Source organism: Bison bison, unplaced genomic scaffold (genome assembly GCF_000754665.1).
Source record: "Bison bison bison isolate TAMUID 2011002044 unplaced genomic scaffold, Bison_UMD1.0 scf7180017864289, whole genome shotgun sequence".
Classification (NCBI taxonomy): domain Eukaryota; kingdom Metazoa; phylum Chordata; class Mammalia; order Artiodactyla; family Bovidae; genus Bison; species Bison bison.
Genome location: NW_011494861.1, coordinates 4,169,233 through 4,181,279, shown reverse-complemented (window position 1 = coordinate 4,181,279; position 12,047 = coordinate 4,169,233). Strand labels below are relative to the sequence as shown.

Here is a 12,047-nt window from a genome sequence, read left to right as displayed (position 1 = left end):
AGCTTGTTCAGCTCTTTTAAAACAACCCTTTCAAAGCAGCCCAGAAAATGGGGACTGTGGCTTGATTTGAGGTTAAACAAATAAGTGCCATTTATCCACCAACACTCGAGGAATGAGATTTCTCAAGGCAAATTCCCCAGCTACGTGCTCCAGAAAAACTGCTGCCCCAAATTGCTGGGTTCCAGTCCAGCGTTCTCCATTTCCGAAGATATTTGGGTTGCTTTCAGCTCTGCTCTGCGCAGAGCACTCTGAGGAGGGTGGGGCTGGCAGCCAGGCACACCGCCTCTAGGCTGTGTCAGCCTCCCACCCAGCGCCCACAGGACCCTGGGAGCTCTTGGGTATTTCTCAGCCTGCTGGGAGATGGCTCCCCTCCAGCCCAGGGAGCCGGGCCAGACTGTTGGCTGCTCAAGGCAGACTATTTCTCTTCCCATGTTTTGAGGGCAGGCAAGAATGAGAAAAAGGAAGAAGAGAGAGAGGAAAAAAAACAAAACAACTACTACATTCTCAAACAGATAAAACTCGGCTCTACCAGACAGGAAAGCTGAGCTTCTCAGCATATAGGGTGCAGAAGCAACTCGACAGAGAAATCTTTCTTCCTTTTCTCTCTGAGAAACATTGGTCTTTGTGCCCTTGCTGGAAATCTGGGCCAAGAGTTTCAGATCTCCCTACTCTAAGCAGGAGGTACCCTGTAGCAAAAACAATGCTGCTGCCGTTGCTGCTGCTGTTTAGTCACCAAGTTGTGTCCAACTCTTTGTGACCCCATTGACCATGGCCCGCCAGGCTCCTCTCCATGGGATTCTCCAGGTAAGAATACTGGAGTGGGCTGCCTTTTCCTTCTCCAGGGGATCTTACCGACCCAAGGTTTTAACCCATGTCTCCTGCTTGGCAGGTGAATCCTTTACCACTGGGCCACCTGGGAAGCCCATAACTTACCTGAAATGTGCTCAGACCACTTACATTAGCCTACAATTGGGTAAACAGTGCTCCCCAAACATGCCATTTGCTCCCCTGCCTTTCCCAGCTATGCGTCTGACTAGTTTCAGCTGATGAAATTGAGCAGAAGGGATGCATGCCATGGCCAGGCTGAGGCAGTAAATCGCCCAGGCCCCCACCTCTAGTCCACTCTGACAATGGAAGAGTGTTCCAGATGGCACACTTCTGCCCAAAATCTTCTGCCTGGGTCCCTGCATGAGCTTGTGGAGCAGAACTACCTGCCGATGTGCTGGGATATACAGCGTGATCAAGAAATAAATCCTCGGGACTTCCCTGGTGTCCAGTGGCTAAAACTCCGAGCTCCCAAGGCAGGGGTCCCAGGTTCAATCCCTGGTTAGGGAACTAGATCCCACATGTTGCAACTAAGAGTTCGCATGCTGCAACTAAAGACTCTGTATGCCACAAGAAGGACTGAATGTTTCACATGCTGCAACCAAGACCTAGCACAGCCAAATAAATAAATTAAAAGAAATATTAAAAAGAGAGAGAGAAAGAAACCCTTATTGTGTTTAGCCACTAAGACCCAGTGTTGGTTCGTTACTGCCCCATTACCTGGCATGCCCTGACTGATTCAGGCTCTGGTGCACTTTGCCATGTTGTTCGCTGGGAGAGACCAGTGTAGGAGACGTGGAAAAGCATACTTCCTCCCCTTCTGGCCAACAGCCTTCACCAAAGAAGTGATTACGTTCAGGGGCCTACAGTTCCCTGTCTCACCAAAGATTTAAGGAACTTCTCAGGTTTCGGCCTGGGTCTGTGCCTTCCTTGGAATTCTCCACGGCACTTGGCTGAGCATGAACACAGAAGTGGTCACCACTCACACTCTCCCATTTCACTATCACTGGTGGTCCCCCGTGAGGTGGGTGGGAGTGGCTTAATTCCTATTTTAAAGATGAGAATATTGAAGCTCGGAAGGAGTCAATATCCTCCTAAGGTTGCACAGCTATTTAAGGAACTTGAATCTAGGTCTGCGCCTCTTGCCACACCATATTTCTCAAAATGTAGCTCACAGACTCCAAGGTGGGGCCTGAGAATCTGCATTTTCAGAGCTCCTCCAGCAATAATGATGCTCACTGAATCTGAGCATAAGACTTCACACCATACTCCACTGCCTCTTCTGTCAGATGAAGCCAGCATAGGAGCAACGCGATTTGAGGGGTAGAGAAAAGGACCACCTCCCCAGCCAAAACCACCACAACAAAATGTCTTCCTGGCCAGGCTGCTATTTGTGAAATTCTCCCCAATGAGCCATTTCTTTGATTTTTCCCAGCTAGGCACAACCATCTGCAAGACATCACTCTTCAAGGTACATTTCTGCAGGGAAGCAAGACCTTTCTCTGAAAGCAGGGATGCAGCTGGAGGCTGCAGGCAGGGAGGTCTGCAGGAGGAGGCTGGGCCTTGTGTGGTGGGGGTGGGAGGAGGGCTCCCAGGAGGAGATGAAAAAAATGCACCTGCAGGAGGCGGTTAAAACCTCACGCACACATGCACACACAAGAAAGAGTCAGACAGAACTGGAGAGGAGTCTCAGTCTTACTATTCACTACCTCGGTGAACTTGCAAAAGTGACTTCATCTCTCTGAGCTTCAGTTTTCTAATCTGCGAAATGGCACTACTCACAGAGCCTACCTGCAGTTAGGTTGCTGTCAGAATCAAATGCAATTGAACACTGACAACAGTTACTATTTATCCATCCCTTACCAACTGCCAGCAGCCATTCTAAGTGATTTACACACATTAGCTCATTTAAGCATCGCCATTACCTTACGATGTGGTGATGATCCTTAGTGAAAGTGAAAGTGTCAGTGGCTCAGTTGTGTCCAGCTCTTCATGACCCCATGGACTGTAGCCTGCCAGGCTCCTCCGTGGAATTTTTTGTTCATGGAATTATCCAGGCAAAAATTCTGGAGTGGGTTGCCATGCCTCCTCCAGGGGATCTTCCCAACCCAGGAATCAAACCTGGCTCTCTTACATCTCCTGCACTGGCAGGCAGGTTCTTGGCATATTATTGGCAATAGATATTACTGTCTCCATTTTACAGATGAGGAAAATGGGCCTAGAGAAGTTTAATGACTTGTGGTAAGTCAGTAGCACAGTGCTGCTTCAATCCGTTGTCAATTTGAATCTAGAGCCACTTATGACACATGATGGTGAGCCAGGACTTTTAAATTCAACCCCAAAGTATTCAACCCTCAATATTTTGGCTACCTGATGTGAAGAACTGACTCACTGGAAAAGACCCTGATGCTAGGAAAGATTGAAGGCAGGAGGAGAAGGGGATGATAGAGGATAAGATGGTTGGATGGCATCACCGACTCGATGGACATGGGTTTGAGCAAACCCCAGAAGTTGGTGATGGACAGGGAAGCCTGGTGTGCTGCAGTCCATGGGGTGGCAAAGAGTCAGACATGACTGAGCAACTGAACTGAACTGAACCCCAAGATAAAGTTCCCTGTCCCTCATTCATTCCTCCATGTGCTGAGTGTTTCTGAATGGTTATTCTATGCCAGAGACTGGCTTAGGAAATGTGGCAACTCAGTGTCATTCTATTCTATTCTGCAGCTTCATTCTATTCTGCAGCAATGCAGATCTATATCAATAGTATATTTGGAGAGATTTCTATTGTCCCCAGGATCTAGCCGACCATCAGCCCCAGGGTTGATCTGCAGGGCTAGGGGGACTCAGCCTCCTCCTGGGAGAATCCAGGCTCTGGGTGTTTCAGGAAATGTCTGACCTGCCAGGTTTCCGTGTGACTGATCAGTTAGAGCTGAGGAAGGGGGTGGGCCGAGAGGGGAGGTTTCCCGTCAGCCCAGCTTTTGTCTCTCACATGAGCCCGAGACAGACAAACCACAACCACAGACTCGACCAGCTGTGGAAGCATCGAACAGGAAACCCAGAACATCTGGTGCTTTACTTCCTCTGAAGGCTGTGTGTGTGTGTGTGTGTGTGTGTCCGCCTGTGTGCATGTCTGTTTTCTCTCCCTCTGTTGTTTAGCGGGACGGGGATGCAGACAGGGTTGGAAACCACAGGTCTTGTGGTGACAAGGGAGCCAGACACTCGCTCCCCAGACCTTATGGTGCCTCATCCCTCTCCGACGGTGACCCAGGATCTGACCTAACCTCACAGGCCACCCTCCAACACCTAATGTGAAGCCTCCACACACTTCAAGAAAACGATTTGTTTTTTTTCCTTTTGGATTTGAGTGGTTTAAGAGGAACTTGTTTGCAGATGAAGTGGGAGAGTTCTGCTTAAACCTAACTTGGCCTCAGCATGACTGTGTGTGTTAGTTGCTCAGTCATGGCCTCAGCATACAGACCCACAAAAAGCTGCGCCTGGATGACAGCTGTCTCTGAAATAACTTGAGCAGAATCTGTGGATGACCTCTGAGGCTGTGTGCTGGTCAGAGGGCTGTTTTCCCACTAGTGGTGTTGTCCTATGTGTAAGGCCTGAAAAGACAGGCACTGAGAAAGGAAGAAACATAAAGAAGTGCAAAGAAAAGCCCCCTCAGCCAACACATAGCATGAGGTCTGCCTCGTAGGCCTGTTGTCTTTAGGAGGTAGGATTATGCTCATTTTTACAAATCATAAAATTGAGATGCAGAGGAGGCTCATAACTCACCCCTGGATCATTCAGCAAGTCAGGAGCAGGGCCAAGTTTCAATCAAGTCTGACTCCTGGCTGCACCATATCTCCTAGATCTCACTTCATTCTTCAGTGAACAGTAATCATGCCCAGCACACAACTGGTGCTCAAAGTGATGTTTCTGGAATGAATCAATGAAATGAGCTATCACTGATGGCAAGGGCTGTCATCATCATTGTATCCTCTGGGGCTCAGCACCCCTGGGTGCTTCCAAAGTTCCTGAACAGTGACATTTCATTTACCTGGAGGTCATTTACCTAGCCAGGACAACTGCTTAGATCCTGGCTAAAAATCTGAAAGAAGGTAGAAGGAACCACAAGCTGTCAACAGAAGTCACAAATCCTTAAAAGTTCAAATACTTAACTCAAGAGAACTTTTCAGGCTCTCAGTCACAGTTGGGTTACCCTTAATTTACCTATTTCCAAAGAAGGCTGAGCACCAAAGAATTGATGCTTTCAAATTGTGATGCTGGAGAAGACTCTTGAGAGTCCCTTGAACAGCAAGGAGATCAAATAAGTCAATCCTAAAGGAAATCCACCCTGAATATTCACTGGAAAGACTGATGCTGAAGCTGAAGCTCCAATACTCTGGCCATGTGATGTGAAGAGCGGACTCATTGGAAAAGACCCTGATGCTGGGAAAGATTGAGGGCAGGAGGAGAAGGGGGTGACAGAGGATGAGGTGGTTGGATGGCATCGCTGATTCAATGGACATGAGTTTGAGCAAACTCTGGGAGATGGTGAAGGACAGGGAAGCCTGGCCTGCTGCAGTCCGAGGGGTCGAAAAGAGTCAGACGTAACTGAGTGACTGAACAACAAGTGTTAAACTTGTTAAAGTGTTAAAAAGTCTGCTTGCTGACCTTACAAAGCACTGGCTTAGAAAGGAGATGGTCTGCTAGAGCAAACTTGCTGGAAACACAAGCTGGGAATTCAACTAGAATTTTCAAGACTAGTAGAAATTATTACAGGAATTAGATACACTTCAGCAACAGCTAGATTCACTGAATATGAAAAAAGAGAGCTTGGAATCTGTAAGTATAAAATGAAGTAAAAGTTTTCATATTACTCAGCTACAAAAGGTAATTCAGTTGAGTGTATTAATGGAACTCATTCAGGTATATATTTATTTTGTAGTTTACTAACAGGAGTATAATATATTTTTTTCCCATTCAGGACTTCAACTATCCTAGTTTAGTAAAAAAGTAGATTCAGTGGGCATGGAAGCCCACTCCAGTGTTTTTGCCTGGAGAACCCACGGACAGAGGAGGCTAGCAGGCTGCAGTCCAAAGGGTCTCAAAGAGTCGGGACATGACTGAAGCGACTTAGCACATCATGGCAGATTCTGTTATTGAGTACCTACCTGTACAAAAATCACGGTGCCTGCTGAGGCACACAAAATCTAATGGTAATTTTAAAACATGTGAACAAGAGACTAAAAACAAATGAAAAAGGGGAGGTCAGTTCGTTAAAAATGTAAAAGCTCACATTTGCTTTATTATTTATCTAAAGCATTTTGAGGGCTTCCCTGGTGGCTCAGAGGTTAAAGTGTCTGCCTGGAATGCAGGAGACCTGGGTTCGATCCTTGGGTCGGGAAGATCCCCTGGATAAGGAAATGGCAACCCACTCCAGTACTCTTGCCTGGAGAATCCCATAGATGGAGGAGCCTAGTAGGCTACAGTCCATGGGGTCGCAAAGAGTCAGACACGACTGAGCGAAAAGCATTCAAGGTGTCATTAAGGATGCAACGGCACCAGGGACACGACTGAGCAACTTCACTTTCACTTTTCACTTTCATGCATTGCAGAAGGAAATGGCAACCCGCTCCAGTGTTCTTGCCTGGAGAATCCCAGGGATGGGGGAGCCTGGTGGGCTACAGTACATAGGGTCGCAAAGAGTCGGACACAACTGAGCGACTAACACACACACACACACACACACACACACACTCACACCAGTGTTCTTGCCTGGAGAATCCCAGGGACAGGGGAGCCTGGTGGGCTGCCGTCTATGGGGTCGCACAGAGTCGGACACGACTGAAGCGACTTAGCAGCAGCAGCAGCAGCACCAGGAGCGGTAAGAGACAGGAGAGACAAACTGTCTGATTCTCAGGTATCTGCCCTTCAGTTCAGTTCAGTTCATTTCAGTCGCTCAGTCATGTCCGACTCTTTGTGACCCCATTAACTGCAGCACGCCAGGCCTCCCTGTCCATCACCAACTCCCAGAGATCACCCAAACTCTTGTCCATCGAGTCGGTGATGCCATCCAGCCATCTCATCCTCTGTTGTCCCCTTCTCCTCCTGCCCCCAATCCCTCCCAGCATCAGAGTCTTTTCCAATGAGGCAACTCTTCGCATGAGGTGGCCAAAGTATTGGAGTTTCAGCTTTAGCATCAGTCCTTCCAAAGAACACCCAGGACTGATCTCCTTTAGAATGGACTGGTTGGATCTCCTTGCAGTCCAAGGGACTCTCAAGAGTCTTCTCCAACACCCTTAGGCCCTTAGAAAGCCAGATGGAACTGAAGCAAATCTCTGATGGTTTCTCTGGCTAAAATTAAAGGCATAGCAGCACAGGCACGCAGACTTTAAGAGTGCTCGCTCACAACTTGGTGTTTAAGAACTACACAGGCGCCAACCTGAAATAACACATGCGCAGTGTCCGAGGTCTTGCTCGTTTTCATACCTGCGGGCAGGCTGAGCCCTCTTCTGCGCTGGAGCTGATGTCATGCAAGCGCCGGGGGTACATGACGTCATCCGAGCGCGCCTCCCACGGTACCCAAGCCCTGGGCTGAGACAAAGGCGTTGCTGTGGAGACGGGGCGTTGAGCCCCGTCCCCGATACGAGATTGGAGGAGAGCGGGTCAGCTGATGTTGGTAAGCTTTCCGAAAGCTTGCGGGCGGCGCTGTAGGTCTCTGTGTGCATGGGTTCCCCTGGCAACTTAGACGCCTTCTTGAAGTTCGCCGGCGACTTCCAGGAACCCCCCAAAATTACAGTCAGAGCCCAAAATTTAATTTGAAGGGTTTCTTGACTTAAGGTAGTAAATTTCGGTTGTACCTCTGGTCCAAGTAAAGTAAAAATTCAAACTGCCCTAGATCCTATTGTGGGCCGGGCAGAGAGACCCCAGTAAGGCTTAAATTTATCACTTATGCAGCGTAGGGATGGGAAGAAGAATCTGGACCAGACGACTTAGTCCTGGGGGGTAACCTTACCTTTTTGGGCCTCAATTTCCCATAAGCATGAAAATATTTTTTCCTAAGAAACTCTTTGATTCCTTTCTCCCTCGGACTCACACCGCCACTCTCTACCTTTCTCCAAATATCAAAGCTCCTTGAAAGAGTGTTTGTAGTCCCAGTGGCCCCCTCTCCCCACTCTTTGTTGAATCCTTTAACTACACAGTTTCTTCCTGTTGTTTTCTCACCTGCTCTGTCGGCATCATTTGAAACAGTTTATCACCTCACCTCCAAGAAACACTTTCTTCACTTGACTTGCAGGCCTGCTCAGTCTCGGTTTTCTTCTTCCTACTGAAACTGAACAGGACCCTTTGGTCCTTGTACCCCACGTCCTCTGCCTGCCTTTTGTCTGTGGGTGGGGAGGGACTTTAGCCAAAGAATAAATTTGATCAGAGAAGTGAGAAAACACAGAAACAAAGAAAAACAATCAAAGGAGAGTAAATAATAATAATGTACCATTAAGCATAGTTCCTTCTTAGTTCCTTCTCAAGGGCTATAGATAATATTCTGAGCCATATCTTGTCAGCTGTCTTCTGAAACCCCAGGTGGAAGAAGTTAACTACGTCATGACCAGACTGTACCCATGACATAAACCACCAGAATTCCGAGAACTGGATGCAAGAAATGGAAACAAACTGACCCTGGAACTGAATATTAACTGTACTTAAAACTGTCGAGATGACACTGGTCAGACCACCGATGACCAGTTTCAAGGTGACTGTCAGCTGATAGTTCTGTTTCTGTATGTAGCCCCCTCCCTCAGCCTCTAAAAGCTCTTGCCCACTATCAGTGGCAGGGAGTTGGCCTTTGGACAGACGTCCACCCTCCCTTTGGTTGCTGGCATCCAAAATAAAGGAAATGCCCCTTTCAACCAACCTGGCCTCTTTAATGGCTTTTGAGCACTGAGCAACCAAACCCCACTTTCAGTTACACTACTTCTCAGTCTCAATTGTTAGTTCTTCCTCATTCCACTGAACTGTCAATGTTGCAGTGCCCAGAGTACTGGTTCCTTGAATTTCTTTCTTTCCACTTACTATACCTTGGTGATCTCATGTAGTTTCAGGACCTTGGAGACCATCTATATGCTGATAAGAGCCTCTCCCCTGAACCCCAGTACTTAAATATACAACTATCTATTTGGAATCAAAACTTGAGTTCCACTCAGCTACTCAAACTCATCCTGTTGGAACAGGACTCCTGAGCCTCTCCACCAAAAGGTGCTTCCCCATGCTCTTCCTTCTCTCAGAGAATGGAACACCCGACCTTCGAGCTCTCAGACTCCAAACCTTCTTCATCCTACATCCTACTCCAATTCTTCATCCTACATCCAATCTGTCAACAAATCCTATTGGCTTTTTCTTAAAAATATACCTAGAATCCTACCTCCACTTACACCGTCTTAGACCTAGCCCCTCATATCTCATAGATTATTGTAAATGGGTTATCGTAATGGCTTCCAAACTGTTCTCCCAGACTCTACCTTTACCCATCTCTTTCTCAGTCTGTGTTTCACATGAAAACAGCCTGAGTAATTCTGTTCAAAGTCATACCACATGGCTCCTTTTGTGCAAAACCTTCCAAAGACTTCTCTCTCACTCAAGTAGAAGCCAAAGTTTGACCATGGCTACAAATGTCCTCCAGGGCTTCCCTGGTGGTTCAGTGGTAAAGAATCCTCCTGTCAACCCAGGAGACACAGTTTGTTCCCTGGATCAGGGAGATCCCCTGGAGGAGGAAAAGACAACCCACTCCAGTATTTTTGCCTGAATAATCCCATAGACAGAAGAACATAGTGGGCTACAGTCCATGGGGTCACACAGAGTCAGACACAACTGAGCAGCTGAACACACACCCACAAATGTCTTCCATCACCTGACTCCTGGAAGCTTTCTGAGCCCCTCTCCTAATATCAATTCACTTACTTCCTTTACTTCAGCCATATAGGTCATTTTGCCAGGCTTCCATCTGCCTCCAGGACACTGAACTTGCTTTTACCTCTGGTTGGAGCTCGTCCTCAAGTAGCCCCAAGTCTCCCTCTCTCACCTCCATCAAGGCATGACTCAAACAGTCCTTATTCAGATAGGCATTCTCAGACTTCCCTGGCAGCCCAGTGGTTAAGACTTTGTGCCTCCAGTGCGGGGGGGAGTGGGTTTGATCCCTAGTTTGGGAACTAAGATCCCACATACCTTTCTCAAGGCATGGGAAAGAGAGAGAGAGGGAGAGACAGAGAAAAGAAAGGCATTCTCTAAACTCTGATTTGCAGTTACATAATCCCACACTTCCACTGGGCTTCATGGCATTTATTGCCTACTAAAATACCATATAACTTCTTCATTTTATTTGACATCCCTCTTCATGTGAAGGCAGCGATTTTGTCCATTCCATCACGGCTGCATTCCAAGTCCCTAGAAAGAAGTCAGCAAGTGATGGGTGCTCAGGAAGCAGTGAATATGCATTTCAAGCTCAGAGGGTTCAGTAGGGTTACCAATCAGAGCTTTAGGGGCTTGCAGGAGTTCCAGTCCTCCTTTGCTGCTTAGCTGCTTTAGGAAGCTTAACCGAACCTCCACGTCCTCATTCTTAATGTCAGTGAAATAATACTTCAGACTTTCATTCAGCAACGGGGAGCACCTCACCCCCACGTGACCAGCAAGCACCGTGCTTGCTAGTTGCTGGAGACTATGGAGAACCTAAACACACATTTCCTCCTGTCCAGGTGTCTGGATCCTGAGGATGGGATACAGATGACATCCAGGTAGTCTTCCAAATAAGTGACTGATTACAAACTGTGATGTGCATGACAGAGGAGAAGCAATGTAGTGCTGAAGGGAGGGGGGAAAGGTCTCTGAGGGAGTGACTTATTAATAGTATTAGTCAGCTTGGGCTGCTGCAATCCAATACCGCAGGCCAGGTGGCTTCAACAACAGATATTTATTTTCGCACAGTCCTGGAGGCTGGAAGTCCAAGATCAAGGTGCAGACACGTTTGGTTCCTCCTGAGGCCTATCTCTTTGGCTTACAGACTGGCACCTTCTCCCTGCATCCTCACATGGCTTTAAAAAAATTTTTTTAAGTTGTCCATACTGCATAGCGTGTGGGATCTTAGTTCCCAGAAGAGGGATTGAACCCACACTCCTTGTGGTGGAAGTGTGGAGTCTTAACCACTAGACCACCAGGGAAGTCCCATAAGGCCTTTCTTCTGTGCACTTGCAACCACGGCTTCTCTCCAGATGTCCTAATCTCTTCTCATGAAGACAGCAGCCAGATTGGATTAGGGCCCACTTTAATTTTCTCATTTTAACATACTTAACTTATTAGAGGTTCTGTCTCCAAAAGCAGTCATATTCTGAGGTACTGAGGGCTGGAAATAACATCAATCAAGGCCCAAAGGATGCATAGAAAGGAGAGATGGGACAAGGGGAACCCCAGGGATAGGGAAGAATATGCACAGAAATTTCATGGCTGGAAAGTGTATGACAACTTGGAAGAAACGATAGGTCCATGTGGCTTGAGCTTGGAGTGAGGGGTCTTGGTAGGAGATACAGTGGGGTTTGGGGGCAGCAGGGCCCTGGAAGCCACCTAGGCCTGTGATTGGTGATGTGATAAGTGTTGTCTTATGAAAAGATTCCTTTAAGCACAATGATTGGAGGGAGGCTGTCCCCAGCTCCAAGGTTGTGGGCTAGTGAGGATTATCTGATAGATTACATGATGAGTGTCTCATTCAAGGGCTCAATGAAGGGTCAACTATGAGTATTTTTAAAAATAATTGTATTTCTTTATTTTATTTTTGAATGTGCTGCGTCTTCATTGCTGCATGGGCTACTCTCTCGTGTCTAGAGGGGGCTATTCTCTGGCTGAGGCAGGTGGCGGCTACTCTCTAGTTGCAGTGCATGAGCTTCCCACTGGGGTGAGTTTTCTTGTTGAAGAGCATAGGCTCTAGGTATACGGGCTTCCACAGTTGCAGCACATGGGCTCAGAAGTTGTGGTGCTTGGCTTTAGTTGCTCCGCTGCATGTGGGGTCTTCCCAGATCAGCAGTCGAACTCTGTCTTCTGCGTTGGCACTGAGCCACCAGGGAAACCCCAACCATGAGTATTTTTAATAGTGCCCCCCGACACAGTTGATAGAGAGCTGAAAAAGAGACCAGACATAGGCTTAACAAACAGAAATGATAAACAGACAAGCATAGTAAGGAGAAGCATCC

General features: G+C 47.5%; 2 long non-coding RNA genes across 4 annotated transcripts in view; one reads left to right on the top strand and one right to left on the bottom strand.

Annotated features, from left to right (window-relative positions):
- The window catches only part of LOC104995867, a 13,778-nt gene extending 6,400 nt beyond the window's left edge, over positions 1-7,378 (bottom strand). The window contains exons 1-2 of one of the 3 annotated variants that reach the window (XR_826106.1): positions 7,306-7,371; positions 4,606-4,749 (exon numbers count right to left, since the gene is read on the bottom strand). This is a non-coding gene — a long non-coding RNA (uncharacterized LOC104995867). Of the gene's footprint in view, positions 1-4,605; positions 4,750-7,258 lie in introns of all 3 variants that reach the window. The other 2 variants (XR_826104.1, XR_826105.1) reach the window with 2 other exon arrangements.
- A 32-nt stretch (positions 7,379-7,410) lies between these two features.
- Positions 7,411-8,727, top strand: LOC104995868. The gene is made up of 2 exons (XR_826107.1): positions 7,411-7,495; positions 8,398-8,727. It is a non-coding gene; the product is annotated as an uncharacterized LOC104995868 (long non-coding RNA).
- The last annotated feature ends 3,320 nt before the right edge of the window (positions 8,728-12,047 follow it).